This window comes from Bremia lactucae, linkage group LG1 (assembly GCF_004359215.1).
Source record: "Bremia lactucae strain SF5 linkage group LG1, whole genome shotgun sequence".
NCBI lineage: Eukaryota > Oomycota > Peronosporomycetes > Peronosporales > Peronosporaceae > Bremia > Bremia lactucae.
Genome location: NC_090610.1, coordinates 8007188 through 8012935, shown reverse-complemented (window position 1 = coordinate 8012935; position 5748 = coordinate 8007188).

Genomic DNA, 5748 nt, shown 5'->3' with positions numbered 1-5748 from the left:
ATCAAATAATTTTATAAATTCGAGTCATTTTCGAACATAAAATATTTCCATCCATCGAGGAGCGGCTGGGAACGTTCTTTCGCAGAAAATACGATTACCGATCGAACATTAGCCGCGTACTTATTATCTATGACAAGTACAGATCTGCTTGACTTGACCGCTACGCATACCACGCAAGAACTGTTCCAACAATAGCGTTGGCAATTGAATTATCTCCGAAATAAACCTCGAAATGCTACCAGATCAAGTGTGTAAGCGCTTACACTTGTTCCGACGTTTACTAAGACATATAATGTCTAAGTCTCTTCTTGGACCTTTTTTCAAAGGTTCCTGGAAATTTATTCCAACAGGTTCTTGGAGACTTATTCCCTCAAATTTTATGGGACTTATATCCTTTTTTTGGAAGCATCCTCCAACTACCTCAAGCTGTGGTTGCGCAATCAAAGCGAGATCCTTTACGACCGGCTCTACAGTCGATCTAAGACTTTTGCAATGTCTTTTATAGACAGGTGTTTCAAATTTTCTTGGATGTTGTGTCGTAGTAAGCAGCCTTGTTCCGAACCAACCCGTCTTAATTTAAAATGATCGAATTTAGACGCTGCCTGTGCTTTTGCAAAGGCGTCGGTAACATTCTCCACTTCACAATGGTGGACCTTCAAACAAAGTACGCTGCCTGTGCTTGTGCACAGCCGTCGAAATCGTACTCCACGGTGTGATGGGTCGTCACACTGAGGTCTTGTGCAGTTAGACAAACGACCGTACCACAAGTGAGGCCATCGCACTCACTCGTAGTACACCCACACGCTTGTGGACGCTCCAAGACGTTTATCAGATGGCCATCTGATGAACAAGTGGCAGGCATCTTTACGATCGATGCTGCAAGCTGATTCTTGGATCGTATATTTTGAGCCAAGGTAAACCTAGGATGACATCAAATTTGTCACCCAAATCCAGTACGATGAAATCATCATCACACTGTAAATCTTTTAACGTATAGTAAAATTTTATTACGCGTTTCATCACTCTTTTCGATGCGCCTGTCGCTAGACGCACCGTCATCTTCGTTTGAGGAATGTCGCGCTCAACATATTTGAACCTACGACCCTCTAGCGACTGGCGACGAATAAACTTATACGACGCTCCACATTACACTAGGGCTCTAAGTGACAAATCATTTGTCACTTTAAACTTCAAGGTGATAAGGGATGCCTCATCGCCAGGTGCAGAGACACATAACGACTGTGTGTCTGGAGAAACTTTCGTCAAGAGATTTGCAAAATCTCTTGAGGTTTCTGGTTCAGTAGGGCGTTGCGCCCCTACTGACCCCGAGAGTTTTTTTGGCGGTCCGTCTCGCTGTTGCGATTTCGCAGCAACGTCGGACCCCGCGACCGTTGTTCTTCTGACATTCGGTCCATAAGTACGTTCAGTACCCCTCGGTACTGGGCGTAGAGCACTAAAATCATGAGCGTAGTGACCTAACTGTTGACAGCGATTGCATTTTCTGCAATCGCTTCTTGTTCGAAAAGTAAGGTCTCTCACTTTAGCAGGGTTCGAAAAGTAAGGTCTCTCGCTTTAGTAGGGCGTTGCGCCCCTTCTGACCCCGAGAGATTTTTGGCAGTCCGTCTCGCTGTTGCGATTTCGTAGCAACGTCGGACCCCGCGACCGTTGCCCTTCTGACATTCGGTCCAAAAGTACGTTCAGTACCCCTCGGTACTGGGCGTGGGGCACTAAACTCATGAGCGTAGTCCTAATTTTTGACAGCGATGGCATTTCTGCAATCGCTTATTGTTCGAAAAGTAAGGTCTCTCGCTTTCGACGTAGAGAGGTCCATAGGTTCTGAACCCCCAAACTCGTGTCGTCTCGGAGGACGATACGATGACGAACTAGCTTGAGCCTCTCTCAAACTAAAGTCCTCCTATTCCGCAACGGATACTACTTCTTCAAGCGTATTCAGGTCCAAGCGCAACAGGTGGGTCTTAACAGACCATCCGTAAAACCTTGCATGAACACCGTAATCAACGTGTGTTCATGAACTGGGTTGTTCGTAATACAACCCACAAAGGTCGTATGTGCTGGGCATATGCGTGAACATCACGCTTGCCTTGCTTGAGTTTCGGAAACTCTGATCGAGCTCCGAACTCAGCCCTAGGTGGTTCAAACGTCTGTTTGAGCCGGGCTTCAAAAACCTCTAGCGACCCAAAGACATGTGGGTCGCGCAACTTCAGGCCTAGTGCCCAAGTTTTGGTTCGTCCTGCCAACTTTGACTGAGCAAATGCGACTTGCATTTGCTCGTCGATGATGTGACGTGCCCTTATGGCATCGTCCAACTCCACGAACCATCTTAAGAGGAAGTCTTCTTCGACTCTCCTATACTAAGAGATGTTTAGCTTTAAGGTTTCGGGACGACGCTTGTGCATCATCCTAGGTACAGGAGTCTGTATTTGTTGTAACTTCAACAGTTCTGCCTGTTGAGAGCCTTGCTATTTAAGCAAGGCTACCTTCTTCTTCGCCTCCTCAAGCTCATGTTTTTTGAATTTGGCGATGGCTGAATGGAGGCATCTCTGTCCAAACCGGACAGCATGGCCAAGACGGCATCATTTTCTTCGGTCGAACTCATTCGTTCGACACCACTCCTTTCTATGTCACTTACAAAGGAGTAGCTATCACGTGAAACGCGATGCGTATTTCCATTATCATCTAGCATGTCCATGTTAGATGATTGGACGGGCACTGCCGACTTGCACTGCTTCAATACAAGTCCACTTTGCACGGCTTCAGTGCAAGTGGTGCCACACGTCACTTCACGTAGGATGCTGGGAGTCCATTAGTATGGATTTTGTTATTGGGCTACCGAAAGATTACGTTGCTGCTGCTGCGATTGCTGTAGTCGCTGCAGTTGCATTTGATCTCCTTGTTTCAACTTGTCAGTAGGGAAACCCGCCCCTACTGCGCTCCTGCATTTGCCGATTCCTCAGTGGTCGATGCAGAACTCATGCGTCTCGAGAGCTGGTTCTTGCCACCGCCCTTTGAGAAGGGAGTCCTCTTGCTGGGCGTCTTTGTCAGCAGGGACCCTGCAATAGCAGCGAGCCATCATATAGCATCGAAAGCAGCGCGAGTAACTCTGTGGATGAGAGTCCTTCAATGAGGATCTTTGAGGGAATATGCTTCCTTAGAGGCATTACCTTACGCGTCGTCCAACGACTGCGATTTCCTGTGGTGGACCTTCAGCGCAGCCTGTGCATTCGCACACCTTATTGGCTAGCTAACGATAGATACAGCCATTGCGAACATGTGAGCCGTCAAAATCGATGGAGCAAGTTTTTCTTCTGATCATCCAGAGACAAAATGTCAGACGGGACGCGGATATTCGCGTCCTCAAAAAGATACTCTGAGGTTACGTCCAATCGTATCCGAATTGGAGGGAGCGTGCGGCTATTAACCTGAAGGTCGCTGGTTTAAACCCAGCCGGGAGAGCATCATTGGGGGTTATTACGCAGATAGTCTCACAGAACTCACGCGGGTTACCCCAATAGATTTCTAGTCTATCGCCTACTAGTAAGTACTCTATTTAAAACTCTTGCTTTAAAAGAGTTAAAAGTAAACTGTTTTAATGTAATGAAATTTATCTGTTTCTATTTAATTAGTACTAACTTAATTATATACTTATACAACACATGTAATAAAGTCTTATTTGTCTCTCTCTTTGCGCGCGTCCAGTGCTGACTGGACCGCGGAGCAAGTAGATATTATGGTCTATATCTACCAATGGATAAGCTTTCCAAATATTACTACGTAAAGTAATATTCTCCAAATATTATCTATTGTTTTGATTATATATTAATTAACAACCTTTAAGTGTTAATTTCATGTAACGACACACCCCGTTAGAATGAGCCTTTTAAAAATAAATAACAGTGTATGAGATTCAATTCTGACGAAGTTCCCTTGTTGGAACTCCGTACCCCTGATCACACTATGGGGGACTTCGGCTACAGGGCCTCCTCCTCCATCCCAACTATCACACACTTTCGGTGCGGGTTGGCAGGACGGCCATCCATTGGATAATTGCTCGTCTGCGTATTAACTCATCTCCGGCGATGTGTAGCCGGCATGTCGTAATGCGGCCACGCTCTACTTAGACACACACGCTAGCACAGCGTGGAAGCGGTTTAACCTGCTTTTCTTGCGTGCAGTGAGGTAGTTGTGGTGGGCACGTTAGCGACCTCACCAAACACACTAAGTACTCTGGTTAAGTGTCGTCACGGGAGCGGTAATCCGGCTCCTCATGCGCACTTACCAAGTAGGAAGTAGTTTTCAGACTGATTTATATTTATTCGTATTAAATACAAATACCTATTTTTACCAATTAAAATGTCATCTCTATAGATAAAACTTGATATGTATTGCGAGCGTATCTTTCTAGATACCTCGCGTAACGGATGTGACGCTAGCCGTCATCACGGATGACGCTGGGAGTCATCCCTCCTAATGTGAATGCACCCATGTGCATCACATACACAAGTGTTGGTCACAAATGTGCGGACCACACCCAAGTGCTGGGTCTAATTACTATTTTTAATAATTGACCATCCCCTTAAGTACACCAAGTGTACTTAATGGGGACTGTGTAACATTAGGGCAACTTTAGCCCGTTACACCATCCCTCCTTTGAGCACGAATTTAAATTTTAAATTCGTCAAAGAGGAGAGAGGAACTGCGAGCAGCTTTACGCGCCGCTAGTTCACTCAATCACTCTAGCGACCTGTATTTCCATACACGGCGCCAAAGATGCCACCTAAAAGGGGCAATGTTGGTCGGTCTCTGCGAAGACGCCCACTCAGCCTCAAACTAAGCGCACGCGCCGCTTAAATTCGCCGGCCGCGTCTAATGCCTTAGTCGGAACGCCGACAGCCACTGCTGCTGTCGCGTTAACAGGGCTGAAGGATCCGTCCCACTCTAACAGTGAGGATGTTGATCCGTCGCTCATTGTCGACTACAATGAGTCGACACCGTTGCCGATACCTCTTAGTAGTGATGCGAACAACGAGCTCATGAGGAAGGTTGATGGCGGATTGTTGCCCATCCAAACTTCTCTCATGGCTCACAACATGGAGACAGCAGCATTACGAATGCTGTCTCGTCGTCTGCGCTGGAAAGCTCAGCGACAGGTAATGAGAGCGCTGCCCATAAAGGCGCAGCCGCTTCTCGTTTGGTATAATTACAACGCCTTATTCTCCGACCATAATTCATAATGGTTCTGACATAGAGGATTCGGAGCCTAAAGCTCCGCCGACGACACGTGAACGTGCTCAGTCGTTGTCACAAGCCAGTCGTTTAGAACGCGGCTATGTGACGGGTGGCATTCCAAAGATGCCCCCTCCATCGAAATGGCCTCGTTTAGACGGGCCAAGAGCGTCGCTCCTAGAGCGCGCTCTTGTAGACGCACATAATTATTATGGCGTCTTTCAATCATGGAGGGCTCAGGGAAAATCGCTTGGGCGTATTTTCCCGATCCCGGTCGTCTTGCGTTCAAATGAAACGCCCAACCACTACGAGGCGGAATTCACGCGCCGCATTCAACCACATTCCGATGTGATGAAACAGCGGTCGCAGCGAATTAATTTCGCCCGTTTGCGTGTGAAAGAAATCATGGGCGGTACTGTATTCCCTGTTTCTTCTCACAACGCTCCTTCTGCTAGTCCATTTGAGACTAGCGAAGAGGCGTCAGCTGGTGCTCCTTTTTATAGG